At 46.5% G+C, this 16,778-nt stretch overlaps 1 protein-coding gene across 3 annotated transcripts in view; it reads left to right on the top strand.

Moving 5' to 3' along the window:
• The first annotated feature begins 13,640 nt into the window (after positions 1–13,640).
• GPSM2 (G protein signaling modulator 2) overlaps positions 13,641–16,778 on the top strand; it is a 45,049-nt gene continuing 41,911 nt past the window's right edge. For 2 of the 3 annotated variants that reach the window (XM_055138472.1, XM_004620043.3), the window contains exon 1: positions 13,641–13,792. The gene's annotated coding sequence lies outside the window, so the exon portion shown is untranslated. The remainder of the gene's footprint in view (positions 13,793–16,778) is intronic. The other variant, XM_055138471.1, reaches the window with a different exon arrangement.

Here is a 16,778-nt window from a genome sequence, read left to right as displayed (position 1 = left end):
GCACAGAGCCGGGAGTATCCCCCAAGCACCACTGGCTGTGGCTCAAAACATTTAAAAATTAACAATTACATAAAGTGTCTCAGCACTTAAATTTTCCCTGCCACTTTTAATCTGCATGATTTTATATAAGGATAAGAATTTGAAATGTGGGGGCTGGAGTGATAGTACAGCATGTAGGGTGTTTGCCTTACATGCACCCAACTTCGGGTTCAATCCCTGGCATCCCACATGATCTCCTAAGCCTACCAGGTGTAAGCTCTGAGCACCTCCAGGTGTGGCCCCCAAACAAACAAAAACAACCAAAAAAATTGAAATGTAAATTTATCTTAAATTATGCCCTTGAAAAAAAATAATAGCACTCACTAACCCTTAACTCGTTTCCTGTAAAAAACAAAAAAATGAAGGGGGCTGGAGAGATAGTACAGCGGGTAGAGCGTTTGCCTTGCATGCGGCTGACCCTGGTTCAATTCCCAGCATCCCATATGGTCCCCTGAGCACCGCCAGGAGTAATTCCTGAGTGCAGAGCCAGGAGGAACCCCTATGCAACGCCAGGTGTGACCCAAAAAGAAAAAAAAAAGTATGACCTTTAAACAGTAATCCCTCCTCCCACCCCCACCCTAGAACATGATTATCCAGAAAATCACCCAATCCAATGCTTAAATGTCTACTTTTATTGGACAGTTTTAGCTACTATATTAAAACACCGGAAGTTACAACCATCCGAAAGGTAAATAATACTCAACACATCCAGCCTTTTATGACAGGCTTAGGTAGCCTTAATAAACACTAATTAATCGAGACTCAAACAGGCAAGTAAGGCATTTCTTCCCTCTCTCCAGCGCCTCAGTAGAAATCTAAACACTTTGGGGCCGGAAGCAATTATCTACTGAAAAGATTACAGCACTTTGCATCTAAGTAACACTTTTTAACCAAGAGTAACCAGCCACATTATAAACTCTAATTAAATGCTCTCAGCAACTTTATAAGTCTCCCCTTTTAACCTCATGGGACAGATTGAAGGAGAGGAAGCAATTTTGCCAAAATTACACAGCAGGCGACTGGGCAATGAGGATTTGGTCCCTTAAGTTCATGTTTTAGGTGGGATTAAGGGTTCACCCTGATGCCTTTGTGTATATCATCTCAGCAGTCTTCCTCACTGCTCCCCTAGGTAAATAAGTATCATGCCTCAATTCAGAGGAGGGAAGGAGCACAGGGAAACAGAGCTAGCACAGCTCAGTCCAATTCCAGCACCAACTTGCTTCTACTTCAATAGACCTGGGAGAGCATAAGTGGACAGATTTAGCTTCCCTCCTCCCACCCAGATTGGTAATTATATTCATTTCCTATTGTCGCTTATGGCAAATTATGGCAAACTTAGTGGCTTCAAGGTGGACAAATGTATTCTCTTCAATTCTGAAGGGCAGAAGTCTGAAAATACAAGGTGTCCCAGGTGAATTCCTTCTGGAAGCATCCATTTCCTTGCTGTTTACAGCTTCTAAAGGTGCCTGTGTCTTGGCCCATGGCCCCTTTGTCCACCTTCAAAGCCAACTTTCACAGGATCTTCAAATTTGTCATTTTCTTTTTGTGGAAAGGATGGGACTCCAAGAAGTGCTCAGGAGCTGCTTCTGGTGGTACTTGGATACCAATTGTGCAGGTAAGACATAATGTTGGGTGTCCCTACATCCAGCTATGTTTGAAAAGACCATGCAGTGCCAGAGATTGAACAGGGATCTCTGCATGTAAATCCTTTGAGCCATTCCCCAGCCCTCAAATCTACTTTTTTTTTCTTTTTCGGTCACACCCGGTGATGCACAGTGGTTACTCCTGGCTCTTCATCAGGAACCACCCTGGCGGTGCTCAGGGCACCAGGTGTTATGCTGGAATTGAACCCAGGTCGGTCATGTGCAAGGCAAATGCCCTACCCGCTATGCTTTCTCTCCAGCCTCCTCAAATCTACTTTTGAGTGGCCCTACAGCTCTCCTCTCTCACAAACTAAGGATTCCTATGATTGTAAAATTGAGCCCAGAATAGTCTTCTCATTTCAATACCCTCACCTTAATCCCATCAACAAAAACATGGTTGACATGGAGAGTAATGTGAGAAAAACCAGGAGGCCTGCCTTAGCATTCCTTCCCTAGCAGAATCTCTTTCTTGCACCCCAAGGAGGGATTAGTACTCCTAAAGTCCCTCACAATGGGGAATGTTGGCTTCTGTGAAGCAAATTTGTTGATACCTTGATAGAGGACATACCTCAGATATGGAAAGTTTCAAGAAAAGAAAAAACAGGTTTTGCATGCAGGATGCACTGGTTCAATATCCAGTGTCACATTGTCCGAGCACCTCCAGGACTAATCCCTGAGCACCAATCTGGGAATAGCCTCCAAACCAAAAAGGGGAAAATTATGAATAATAGCTATTAGTACATGCAACTACATCTTTAAAAAGATACATGATTTCATGGGGCTGGAGAGATAGTACAGTGGATAAGTCACTTGCTTTGTACATGCCTGACCTGGGTTTGATCCCTGGCACCTTTAAAGTCCCCAGAACTCTGCCTGGATTTATGCGTGAGTGCAGAAAGCCAGGAGTAAGCCCTGAGTATATCCACGTATGGCCAAAAAAATAAAACCAAAAATATGCTATTTGAAAGGCCTGAACGTGAGAGGGCAAGTCTCTTTTCAGAGAGTCTCTTGCCACCACGCCTGGCGGTCTTCCCCGGGGCCCCTCAGAGGGGGTGGGCTTCAGTTTCCCTCCTGCCCCCAGCAGAGCTTCCACAGCCGAAGACCTCCAGAGCCTAGCCACAGCCATGCTCAAGTCCCCTCTCCACACGTTCAGACGAGCCTCACGCATGAAGGAACCGGCAGAGGAACCCAGGTGTGTGGGACCCAGGGCTGAGACCTCCAAGCCTGCTCGGATTGGGACTGGGCTTCTTCCACCCAGATTCCCCATCTTCCAGTAGCTAGGAGGTCATACCTAGAGACTGCCCCCAGCACCATGTAATCCCACCAATGGCCAGCATCCAGAGACTTTAAAACCACGCTCCCGGAAGCTTATGGCCTACTTCTCCCTCTGGGAGAGGCTGGCAAGCTACCGAGAGTTTCCTGCCCACCTGGGAGAGCCTCGCAAACTCCCCATGGCGTATTCATATGCCAAAACCAGAAACAATGATGGGTCTCATTCCACTGACCCTGAAAGAGCCTCCAATGCGGCACCATTGGAAAGGACGAGTAAAGAGAGGCTTCTAAAATCTCAGGGCTAGGACAAATGGAGACATTACTGAGACCACTTGAGAAATTCTACAATCAACCAGATGATGATGATGATGATGATGATTTGAAAGGCCAAAGAAATACATATTTTATGACTGTTTACATAAAATTCTAAAATAGTCAAACTAATATATAGAAACCTGACTGATAAACGGTTGCCTATAATTGGTGTGTGGAGGTTAGGAAGAGCTGTCAGGAAATTTTGAGGGGTGCTATATATGTTGGTGGATGATGGATATGAGGGTATATGTGTATGTCATACAAATGTCAGAAGTTCAGTTGTGAATTTCAAGTGTGTGTGTGCTATTCATTATATGTCAACTACAACTCAGTAAAAACTGCTGAAAATAACAACATACAAAAGAAATTATTTAAATTCCTCCAAGGCACACAGGGTCTCTATAAATGAGGTCACGGAACCAGAGAGAAACTCTTATCATGCTGTTGTGACCTTCTCTGTGTTCTTCAGAAAAATATCAAACACATATTATCTTCTCAGTAGATTTGCAAGTCTAACACATGGGGGAGAGGAGGGATATGGGGATTATTTCACATGCTTTCAAGTTCCTCCAGGGCTTGGCATGTGAGGCTCCCTATGAATTGACAGCCTGCCTCTCCTGCATTGAAATTTGTGCCTCACAATTCAGCGAGCTATAAATAGCTCCCCAAGCTCACCTGCTGTTTTATGACTCCATGCCTTTGAAGGTGCTGCTGCCCTGCAATGCCCTCTCGCCCTGGCTTCTTTGACTGAGAGAATCACTCCCTTCCCCCTGCACAATCTCCACTCTTCACACAACCTCCATTTCCTGCACAAGCTGCCACTACCACACATTCCCCACTTGATTCCATCTGTCCTCTCTGCCTTGTCACATCACAAAGTCTCCATGGTAATCACATGAGACTAGACATGCTCCAAGAAGGTGACAAACATCCAAGCCATTCAGGTGTATTGTAGGGAAGGATATCCACTCAAAGAGGAATTTGGATTATGGGATAAAGCATGGCCACAGAGTGGCTTTCAGTGATGCTCCTGTAGCAACTTGAGCAATGATTTCTGGGTGTGGGAGGGACGGAACCACTGGGGCTCAGGGATCAAAAATGTGTTGATGGTTGTCACAGTGGGGACAACCATCAACTATGGGGAGAGAAGAGGCTATGGGGAGAGAAGAGGATGCTGGCATTTCATACCTGAAGGCCAGGGTAGAAGCTAAGAACAGAGTAGTCCTGTGCAAACCATAAATTTCACATCCAAAGTGCCGATGTGGGGGGATAGGACAGTAGGCATGTGGCTTACCTGAGTTCAATCCCTAGCACTCCCATAAGGTCCCCCTGAGCCCCATCAGTATCCCTGAGCACAGCCAGGAGTAAGCTCTGAGCACAGATGGGTGCAGCCCAAAAATCAAGAGAAAACAGAATAGTAGGTATCACAATAAAAATTTATTGATGGAAGAAAGAGAGGAAAGGAGATGGAAGGAAGAGAAGGTCCATTTGACTGTTTGGGGAGATAAGAAAAAAGATAAAGTGCTCTCTTTTGTTGTTGTTGTTTTGTTTGGGGGCCACACCAGAGCACCATCAGGAGTGATCCTTGAGCACAAATCCAGGAGTAAACCCTGAGATGCCCTGTGTGGTCAAAAACAAAAGCAAAAATCTACACTAGACTCTTGGCTCTTCTCCTGTGGCCTAGAGAGAAGGTAATCAAAGAGAAGTGAGGAAGTCAAGAAGGAAGAAGTGGAAACCTGTTTCCTCACTCACAACATGGAGACACAGGTTGCTTATGGAGATTAGACAGGACGCTTTGCTCAGTCCCTTGTGCATGGTAGGCACTCAAAAGTGTGAGACCTTCTTTGACAACAGAGCTAAGGTTTCTAGGCAGGAGCGGGGGACGGGGGTACCCTCTGGACACTGGCAGAAGGATATTGGCACTCTAACAATGGGTGTTATAAGGAACCCCTACAGCTGAAAATATTTACACTGCTATAAATCATTTTACCTCAATTTTTAAAAAACATTTTAAAAAATATTTTTGAAGTTTGCTGCAATATGGATGGAATCAGAGGGTATCATCTTAAGAGAAATAAACCAGAGAGAGAAGGACAAACAGTGGATAATTGTACGTGGAACATAGGGAGACAAGACAAGGCATTAGACAGTATTGGACAGTGATACACCCTGGCTTTGGCTCACACTGCTGAGTAATGAATAGTGGGGATGGAAGGGGACAAGAAGGCTAGAATAGAGGTGACAGAGAGAATGGAAGAGACTCATGGGCGTTTCGTGGTGGTAGGATGCAAAAGTTGAACAGCAATACCATACACTTTGGTACTGTTGTAACCATCTTAAGAAAGCTATCTGTATATTAAAAGTCAGAGGACAGAGCAACAGTACAGCAGGTAGGGCACTTGCCTTGCATGTGGCTGACCCAGATTTGATCCCAGTACTCCATATGGTTTCCTGAGCCCCTCCAAGAGTGATCTCTGAGTGAAGAGCCAGGAGTAAGCCTGAGCGCTGCTGAGTGGAACACAAAAGCAAAAAAAAAAAAAACTCAATGGGCAGAACAGGGCTTAAGGCTCTTGCCTTGTATGCGGAGGCGGGGGGCTGGAGCAATAGCACAACAGGTAGGGCATTTGCCTTGCACACGGCCAACCCAAGTTCGAATCCCAGCATCCCATATGGTCCCCTGAGCACCACCAGGAGTAATTCCTGAGTGCATGAGCCAGGAGTAACCCCTGTGCATCGCCGGGTGTGACCCAAAAACCAAAAAAAAAAAAAAAAAAAAAAAAAAGTTACACTGGTGCTGGAGAGATAGCACAGCAGCCAACCCTGGTTCAAATCCCTGCCATAATGTATAGGCAGTTCCCCCCAAGCACATTTACAGAACAGTCCTAAGCACAGAACCAAGGAATAACCCCTGAGAATTTCTGGCTGAGCCAAAAAATCCCTTATTAAAAAATTACAAAATTGTCATGCCAAGTTCTAGTCCCAATTGAAAGGAAATATTTCATATTATTATCTTTGTTTATTTCTAACTGGCAGCAGGAGGAAAAGCTCTGACTGTCAGTTTCCACATCTGCTTATTTTCAGTCCCTCATCTTCCCAGGTCTCCTAGGAAGCAGGATTTATTGGGGGAGCAAGTAGAATTCAGGAGGGGCAGCTGCAAGGTTCTCAGGAAGGCAGGGCCCAGCCATTTGTCCAGGGCCTACATTTAGAGATATTTTTAACCACAGCCACCTGGAATGAGCCATCTTTAAACTCATCCAAATTCAATGGGGTAAGATTCATTTCCTGGCGATGTGGATCTCCTGGGGAAGCTTTATGCAGAACCCTGGACTGCTGCATGCCAGGGAACTTGAACTTGGCCCTGCATAACATCTCAACCATGTGCTCCTTGCTCTGCAACTTGGTGAAGGAGGACATGATCACTTGACCAATGTGGAGCCTGACCACTTGTACCCTGGGGTTTTCCAATGGCAACCCAGGTAGAGCCTCAGGATTAGGGGCAGCATGAGAGCATGCTGTTCACTGCAAAGGGCTGTCCCCAAGTCCCTTAGGACTAACTGTCACACAAGTTACAGGCTACAGACATTGTCACAAGGCTGCTGTTTGCAGCCATGGCACACAGGCCTCACATTACTATTCTTTGGTAATATGCACTCCCATAGAGTCTTTCAATTTGCATTTCTTTGAATTTGCAACTTGTACTTCAGCTTATTGTGACCCCTTGAAGTTTCATTGTAAAGTATCAGTCCTTGTCTCCTAGTGTTCTATGGCCTGGTTTCTCATTAGAGCTATTTATTTATTCTTTGGGGATTTGTATTTCTTTCGGTTTCGGTTTTGGGGCCACACCCAGCAGTACTCGGGGGCTGCTGCCAGCTTGGTACTCTGGAGCCACCAGTGTTGGTGCTCAATGAACCACACAGTGTCAGGAATTAAACTCCAATTTCCTGAGAGCAAAGTATGTCCTGTCCATTGAGCTCTCTCTCTCTCTCTCTCAACCTCCTTTTCTTAGGCATTCCTTCAGAAAGATCCTTCCCCCTTTCTTTCCCTCTTTTCATTCCAAAAGGTGGAGCTACCAAATTCACATTTGTGAGGAAGGTGGTTGGGGCCAATCTGGGCAATACTCAGCCAACTTGTGTGACAGCTCAGTACTAGGACTGCCCCCCCACACAGAGAACATGGGTCCTGCAGAGCCTGTCACCACCAGGGCCACACCCAGCAGTGCAGTGAGGGGCAAGGGGCAGGGGGGGCAGGAGAGCAGTGAGGAGCAGGATCATCAGTAGCAAAGCTTTAACTCTATTTGCTCTCCAGTCCCAATTTCTTGGAAACTTTTCTGTGGACAAAAAAAACAAACAAACTTAAAACTGAGTGAAGTTGGAGTCATAACAGAAAATAGCTTAAACTGGATTGCTTAGCACCGTGACAGTAACACGGGACCACCTGTGACTCACATTTGAATGTGGTTTAATTAACACAAACCACACCATCAGCATCCACGTGTTAAACAGTGCACGTGCTTCTCCAGTTCTGAAAGCTGGGAAGTTCAAGATCAAGGTACCAGCAAATTTAGTTTCTGGTGAGATTCTGTTTCTAGGTTCACGTGGGGCCATTGCTTCCTTTTGTTTTGGGGTCACACATACCATAGTAATGGAGTTGCTCCTGGCAGTGCTGGGGAACCATAAAATACCGGGGATTGAGCCTGGGGCTACTGAATGCTCCCAAGCCCTTTGCATCTCTCCATGTCTCCTGCGATCCTTTTATAAGGACACCAGTCTGGTTCCTGGGGGCTCTAGTCTCACATCCCAATCACCTCTCAAAGACCCAAAATGAATTTGAGGAACACAACCATTCAGTCTACAGTCTGGTTTCTCTAGAGGAGTCTGTTGACCTCCCTCAGCTGCTTGGGGGCACAACTAACCTGAAACGTATTAAAAGTAAATCATGTGTGGGGGCTGGAGAGATAGCACAGTGGGTAGGGCCTTGCACGAGGCCGACCCGGGTTCAAATCCCAGCATCCCATATGGTCCCCTGAGCACAGCCAGGGGTAATTCCTGAGTGCAGAGCCAGGAGTGACCCCTGTGCATCGCCAGGTGTGACCCAAAAAAGCAAAAAAAAAAAAAAAAGTAAATCATGTGTTCAGATCTTTTTTCAGATGATCCAGGTTGAGCAGATTAGGTTAAATAAGAGAGAGAAAGAGAGAGAGAGAGAGAGAGAGAGAAGGAGGAGGAGGAGGAGGAGAGAGAGAGGAGAGAGAAATCCCCCTATATATTGCATTAAGAACAGTATTAAGGGGGCTGGAGCCATAGCATAGCGGGTAGGGCGATTGCCTTGCATGCGGCTGACCCGGGTTCAATCCCCAGCATCCCATATGGTCCCCTGAGCACCGCCAGGAGTAATTCCTGAGTGCAGAGCCAGGAGGAACCCCTGTGCAACGCCAGGTGTGACCCAAAAAGCAAAAAAAAAAAAAAAGAATAGTATTAAGAATAGTTAAGGAAATCTTCATTTATATTCTGGGAAAAGCTTGGAGAGATCCTTGGGGGATCTTTTCTTCACGTTTGGAGTTCCTTATTGATTTCATGTTGGCAGAAACTGGTCTTTTGCCTCTTTCCAAGCCTCATGAGTCAATAACAATGAAAGTTCAAATTTGTCTGGTTTATATTGAGATTGGCTTCAATGTTCTTCTCTCTCTCTCTCTCTCTCTCTCTCTCTCTTTCATTCTTCTGAGTAATCCTTACATTATGCTTAGTCATTGATGCAATTTCTATTATATATATGCACAATATTTATATAGATATAAAGCATTTTGTTTCAGTAAGTGAATTGAACATTACTTTCAGAAATGAAAGTGTACAGTTATTTTCTTCCCTCTTCTTTTGTTTTCTTTTAAATTTTTTAAATTTATTTTCTTAATTGAATCACAGTGAGATACAGTTACAACGCTGTTCACGATTGGGTTTCAGTCATATAATGTTCTAACACCTGTTCCTTCTAGTGTACTAGTTGGAACAATGTACATATGTACACTATGCGGCTGACCCGGGTTCAATCCTTGTTCATCAATGTTCCCAGTTTCCCTCCCAGCTTCCCCACCTCTTTTGTTTTCACTCTGGAAAAAAATTCTTAACTTTCAGAAATGGTAAAAGAGTAACATAGTGTAGGATGGAGCAATAGTACAGTGGGTGGGACACTTGTTTTGCATGAAGCCAACCCAAGTTCCCAGTTAGTCATGAATGATCTCTGAGCATGAACCAAGAATAAGCCTTGAGCAGCACTGGGTATGCCACGCCCCCCCCAAAAAAAGAGCAGAAAATAATAGCACAGTGTATATGCAGATATACTACATTATATATATATATAGGTATAAGTGTATTTCCCCACATATCCTCACCTAAATACAACTGCCTTTTTTTTTTGCCAACCCAGCAATGCTCAGGGCTTACTCCTGGTTCTGGGCTCAAGGATCATTCCTGGTGATGATCAGGACCACATGGAGTGTTAGGAATCAAATGAAGGTAAGTTCCAACTTACAGGACAAGCACCTTACCCTCTGTACTGTGTCTCCAGTCTTGTTAACAACTATTGTTTTTTTAAAAATATATATTTCTCTTTTGCTGAACTACTTGAATAGGTTGCAAACCTCCCAGTTCTTTATACATATATATATGTATATATATAAATTTAATATGATTATTTATTTTTGCTTTCTGGGTCACACCTGGCAATGCACAGGGGTTATTCCTGGCTCTGCACTCAGGAATTACTCCTGGCAGTGTGCAGGGAACCATATGGGATGCTGGGAATCGAACCTGGGTCGGCCGCATGCAAGGCAAACGCCCTACCCGCTGTGCTATTGCTCCAGCCCCAAACCTCTCAGTTCTTTACCTTAAATATTTCAACTTGCATCTCCTAAAAAACTTTTGCAGTCAACAATTTCCCACCATACCCAAGAAAATGAAAAAATCTGCAATTCCAAATATAGTAGGTATTGGGGCTGGAGCAATAGCACAGCAGGTAGGGTGTTTGCCTTGCTCGAGGCCAACCTGGGTTCGATTCCCAGCATCCCATATGGTCCCCTGAGCACCACTGGGATAATTCCTGAGTGCAGAGCCTGGAGTGACCCCTGTGCATCATTGGGTGTGACCCCCAAAAAACAAATATAGTAGGTATTCAAATGTTCCCAGTTGGTTTTTTTCTTGCCTTTTCCTTTGCTGCTGCTGCAGTGATGATGGGGCTTATACATGTTCAATTGTGGGGCTCACAGACTTCTCTAGAGGGCTTGCTGGGATCACACATCTGCTTGTGGTACTCAAGAGGTAGGGGTGGAGGGTGGAGGCTTTGCTTTCCTTTCATTATGGCACTTCCTTCATTCTGGTTGGAGAGCTTGCCAGGGCTTAGGATGGTTCCGGTGCTGATATATGCTCATAGAATTTTCACTCCCCACCTCCGTGCTCAGCACACCCAGCCTTCAGCTACTGTGTTTGCACACACCTGTCTTCAGTGGGTCAGAGACCACACATTGTCTGTAAGATGAGAGTCCCAAACAGCACAGCTGCCAGAATTGCACTGGGGCTTGTGGGCTGTACCAGGGATGAATCTTGCCACATACTTGCTTTCATTTCAAAGTCACTGACAAGGTGTATAAGGACTCTGAGCTCACCATCTTGCATTATGTCTCACATCTGTGCATTTGATTGTTCCTTAAGTAGAAATATTATGGTTATTCTGATGTTTAAAATTTCCCAGGGGCAGGGGCCAGATAGACAGTACAAGGGTCAAGGTGTTTGCCTTGCCTGGCCAAGCTGGGTTTGATCTCCAACACTTCATATGGTTCCCTGAGCACCTCTGGGAATGATCCCTAAGTGTAGAGCCAGCCTGAGCACCAGTGGGTGTGACTATAATTATAAAAAAATTCCACTGGTATCTGTAACATTAGAAAATAAAGCCCAAATTCATCACCCTGGCTGACAAAGGCCTAAGTAATCTGAAGTGACTTCATCTGGTATGTTCTCTGGTCCCTCACTGCTCTCCCTCACTCTCAGGCTGAAGTGGCCTTCTTCCAAGTTCCCAAACCTGCGAAGCATGTCCTCACAGGACTTAACTCTTCCCTTTACTTGCTGTGTTCTCAGAGCTTCGTTTGAAGGCTGGCTTCATAATTCAAATCATTTGACTACCACCTTCTTACAGAGGATGTGCTTCCTTTGATCCTCAATCTTGTCCCTCCTTCTAACAGCACCAGGCTTGGAATTCTCTGACTGGACCCATCATGCCTGATTTTTTTTTCTGGTTTGTATGGTACTGGGTGAGAACGGGCTGGCCTGTGTGCTGTCTTGCTCTGCACTGCATTCCCATCACCTGGAACAGTTCCTGACACAGAGCAGAAACTTAATACTTGCTGAATACTGTAATGAATAAACTGGAAGAAGAGGGATGGGAAGGAGCCAGATATTTAAAGAGCCTTGGAGGCCACCAGGGTGGAAAACCAGAGCTGGGGTAATTGCCAAGCAGAAGGCTTGGAGACAACCCTGAAGCTGACTGTACATTGTCCTGCAAGAGAAGGAGAGGAATATGCAGGAGGACAGAGGGCCATAGGAGAGAATTTTAAGTATTTTTTTAATGGTCTGCTGCAGCTCGGGAACTGCAGCGGGTAGAACTCCGGAGGCGCCTTGGAAAGTTTCAGTGAGTGTAGACTGTTCAGAAAGCCCTCTGCTTAAAGAAGGGGGGGGGGGGGGCGGTGGGAAGCCTTCGCCTGTCTTGAGATCAAGAAGTCAAATGAGTAAAGTCCTAAAGATCTTTGAGGAGGCTAGTGACAGAATCTGAGACCCCTTCAAAGGTGTTTGAGTAAATGGGAGGACAGATCTTGGGGATAGAGGGAAGAGATTTGCGAGGGGGATGTTAAAGGGGGAAATGATTCTTTTTTTGGTTTTGTTTTTTGGGTCACACCTGGCAATGCACAGGGGTTACTCCTGGCTCTGCACTCAGGAATTACTCCTGGCGGTGCTCAGGGATGCTGGGATTCGAACCCTGGTCGGCTGCGTGCAGGGCGAAGTCCTAGTCCCAGAGATGATTCATTCGCTCCAGTCCCAGAGATGATTCATTTTGAATGTGTTCAATTTGTTACACTGCACTTCCTTTGTGCTTTTTCTGTCAACACCCAAAACAGAGTTCATGAGTATGAAGGAATTAAAACTACCTGCCTCTGAGACAGCTGTAGAGCTGTCTCAGTCAGTTATTGGCCTAGAAGACCTTGTTATTAAAGGTGATGTTCGTGATATTATTTATTGAGCAGCAGGTAAAATGCTAACTACTTAACAAAGCTTACCCCCCACTCCCACCAAGCACCACAACCACCCTAATTAGGAGAGGATTTATGTTTCACCCTTGAGGAATCTAAAACCAAAGCGAATAAAACACTCATCCAAGGACAATCGCCCGGAAGTGGCGCAGATTCTAAGTCTAGTTGATGTCAGTTGTTACTTTGGCCAATTAGCCAGGTTCTGTTCCCATTAAGAGAAAGCCTGGGACTTTAACCCAGCCTTGAGCCTCTAAAAACATTTCAGTTCTGCTTCAGCGGAAAAATGACTAAAGGAGAAAATCCAACTTCTCTGAGAGTCACTCCGTGTAGACCGGCGTCGCTGTAATATGGGGGAAGAAAAGACGGATTAATTTGAGCTAGAGAAGGACCGCGCCGAGATGAAGCTGCCCCGCTGTGCCCCCTCTCCGTTTCCCTGGGAACGGGCTTCTGCAGTGCACACAAGTTGGCTTTTTTTTTTTTTTTGAACAGCTGGAAACGCCGGCGCTGTGGCCCAGCCTTAAGGACTGAGGCCGCCTTGTCCACGCGCTCACACGGGTCCCTCTGTTCTCTTCACAGAACCCTCTTTCTTCAACATCCCGCACTCGCCGCGCTGGAGGCTCGGGCAGAGCCTGGCGGGCAGCGTCAGCCCTAGCTTCGGAACCCCCATCTTTCAAAGCGGGGCTGAGTCAAACCCTCTCTGGGAGGGGAAAAAAAAAACTCTGAACATTGTCCGCTCCACCCTTCAGCGTCCCAAGCAGAAAAGCTCTCGTTTCGGGAACGCGACTTAAACGCGGAGGCGGAGGGCGCGTCTCAAGGCTGCCGGGCGGCGGGGACCAAGTCCAAGAAGTCTCCGCCCTCTTCCCCTCTCGCCAGTCCTGGAGCGCGAGAGCAGCATGCCCCGCCTCCCGAGCCCACCCATTGGTGAGTCCGAAAGACGCGGGGCGGTGCCGGTTTGAATGGGAGCGGCGGCGGCGGCGGCGGCGCGGGCGCAGGCGCAGAGAGCCGCGGTGGAGAGCGGGTGGTGCCGCGAGACCACTGGGAGGCAGGGGGCCGGGCGCGGGGCGGGGGGAGGGAGACAGCTTTGGCCCACGTGACCTACCGGGGGCGGGGGGCGAGCACCGGCCTCCTGCGGTGCTTTTGCCTGCAGCGGCGCCCGCGGCGCGCCGACCGGCCTGTCGCCCAAGACCGCCGCTCCGCCAGCTCCGCGCTGCTCCCGCCGCTCGCCGGCCCGCTGGAGGTGAGTCGTGCCCGGGCATTGGGAGGCTCCGGGCGGAGGGGGTGTGTGCGGGTCTGGGGGCATCGGGTTCTGCGTCCGCGCTATGTCTTTGTTAGCGGGAAGCGGAGAGGGGGGTGGTCGGCGGGCACCGGCGAGGAGTTCCCCCTCGCTGCAGCGGGGCGCGCGGGGCGCGGTCTGGCCCGGGGAGTAGCCCCCCCACCCCCACCCCCAGGAGAGTAAAACTCTGAAAAGCTTCGCTTCTTCATCTTCCCCCCCACCCCCCAGTGTAGTGCGTCGGCTTTAGTGGTTTCTCGTGCACTCTGACCTGCAGGTTTGAGCCCCGACCCCCGTGGGGGTCCCGTCCCGGGGACAGCCCTGCTACTGCGAGTCCGGGGCGGCACCTGCGGGGCGCACGGGGTCTGCTGCAGCTCGGGAACTGCAGCGGGTAGAACTCCGGAGGCGCCGTGGAAAGTTTCGGTGAGCGTAGACTGTTCAGAAAGCCCTCTGCTTAAAGAAGGAGTTGGGGGGAAGCCTTCGCCTGTCTTGAGATCAAGAAAAGAGCCAGCGAGCCCGAGAACCTCTCTGTTGCCTCTTTTGAATGATGTCCAGTCAGGTCTCTTAACTGGCATCCCCCGAACGCCAGGGAAGCGAGTTGGGACTGCGTTGTGTTTGCCTGGACGCGTCCTACAGCCCTGCCCCTAGACTTGAGCGAGGTGTCGGGTCGCGGCGTTTCTCTCGGGGTGGGTGGGGAGTCCACGCTGCCACGCGAAGCGGGGCCGATAGCCTGCCGCCAGGGTGATAGTCTCCCACCCCGGCCGCTCTTGCAAGGTTTGCTGCCCTGCAAGGAGTTGGGGTCTCAATTGGCGGGTGGTGGGCGTGGGTGCGGAAGCTGCGGGACTGGCTCGAGAGCTCTTCAAGACTCTTCACCTCGGATCCCTTCTGGCGAGCTCCCCGGCTATTGCCTTGTAAGGAGCGGATGCTAGGTGGAAAGTTGCCTGGTGTTGCCCGGCTGGCGTTTCCCCGCAAGCCCTCTATGGCTAGGTAAGCCCCTTAGTCTCCTATGATCAAGTCAGACAGATTCTATTGTAAACCTGCGACTTGGTCCTGGGCTAGTTGCAGCACAGATAGGATCTAGTGATTTTTAAAATAGCCTCTTTCTTAATCCTGTCTCGTTCTTGAGAGTTTTAAGACTTCGTTCTGAAGCATTTCTAAGATTTACCTAGACGATAAAATTTCTGGCATAAATTTCTGGCATTTTAAAATTGAAAGCTTACCGTAGATTTAGACTTCCTAAAATCTGTTCTAGTATACAGATTCTTTATTACGATAACAGCTATTACCTTTAGCACTGCTATACTTTTGAATACTTTTAAGTATTAGAGCTGGTACTGGATTTGGTGCTTTATAACCTTATAATGATAACCTCTGTAATCATATCACATGTTGGATAGGTATCATTTTGCTCAGACCTGGAGAGTTTAGCTCCAGATTATACCTGGTTACTGTGTTGGGATTCAGACACATTGTATTGCTACAGTGTATTTGTTTCAATTTCCTCCATATTTCTGGATTCCATTCATAGGAATATGATCCTACTCTTAAGATGGATCTGTATAGTTAACTCTTTTGTTGTGCACTGTCTAGAATACTTACATCCTTTTAGGACTACTTTTACCATTCACACTTCATGAATCACATAACATTTTCAATATCTATCTACCTTTGTTAAAGCAGTTAGGAGCTACTTATGCAAATATTTATATACTCTTGGCTGTGGAGCAGATTGTATTACAGTTTCATTTTTCTTGCTATGCCAGGATTCTTTGTCTCTCATAGTTCTTCTCAAGTAGTAATAAGAAATGCTTGTTTGACATTGATAATGTGCAAAGTAAATTGGTGTGGTGAGCTGACAGAGGCAGCCTTCTCTTTCATTAATTAGTTTCCTCTGGACTTTTTGCAGTATCTTCTTTCTCCTGTCCGGCCATATATTTTACTGCAAATGTACCCTTTAAACACAAACACAACTTTGCTGAGAAACTACAAGTGTCCCCGTTAGGTAAATACAAGGCTGGACATGGCTTCATCCATATACATTTTCACAGATCCTCACAATCTAGTATCTAATTAGACTTCTTAGGTTACAAAATAGAAATTTTAATGATTTGTATAGTCACTGGCATTATCAGATTGACTCCATATGTGATGTAGTTTATTACCTCCCCAAAATCATACTGGTTAACAACAAGGCTAAAATGAACTTTGAAACATTCAAATTTCTTTTTATTATCTTGCATTTTGTTTTAGTGTTCATCTAATTGGAAATTTCATGTTTGGTTTTTATTAGGATTTTGTCTTTTCAGGAAATCTGATTCATTGTCCATTTGATCATAAAAGGCTATAAATATAGTATATAGGTTATGTTTCTGTACATATATAATATATTGTTTAGAACTTTAAGTCTTGAGTTTTGTTTTTTGGTCTTTTTTTTTTTGGGTCACACCCGGCGATGCACAGGGGTTACTCCTGGCTCTTCACTCAGGAATTACCCCTGGCGGTGCTCAGGGGACCATATGGGATGCTGGGATTAGAACCGGGGTTGGCCGGGTGCAAGGCAAACGCCCTACCCGCTGTGCTATCGCTCCAGCCCAAGTCTTGAGTTTTAAGTATTTGAAAAATGTGGAAAGAAATTATTTTATTATTAGTATTATTTTTGGATTACACTCCTAAATATTTCTTTACCTTCGAGGAATAATTTAACACATCATATGTTAGTTTCAAGAGTATAATATAATGATTAAGTATTTATATGACACAGTGATCCCGGTAAGTGATTATTACCATGCATAATTATGAAATATTTTTCTTCTATTGACAACTTTGAGATCTACTGTCAGGAACTTTCAAATATGTAACATGGTGTTATTAACTGCACTCTGATGTTATATTGCCTTGCACATGGCCGACCCAGGTTCGATTCCTCCACCCCTCTCGGAGAGCCTAGCAAGCT

Source organism: Sorex araneus, chromosome 5 (assembly GCF_027595985.1).
Source record: "Sorex araneus isolate mSorAra2 chromosome 5, mSorAra2.pri, whole genome shotgun sequence".
NCBI lineage: Eukaryota > Metazoa > Chordata > Mammalia > Eulipotyphla > Soricidae > Sorex > Sorex araneus.
Note: the sequence above shows the minus strand (reverse complement) of the source record. Positions and strands in the feature narration are given on the sequence as shown.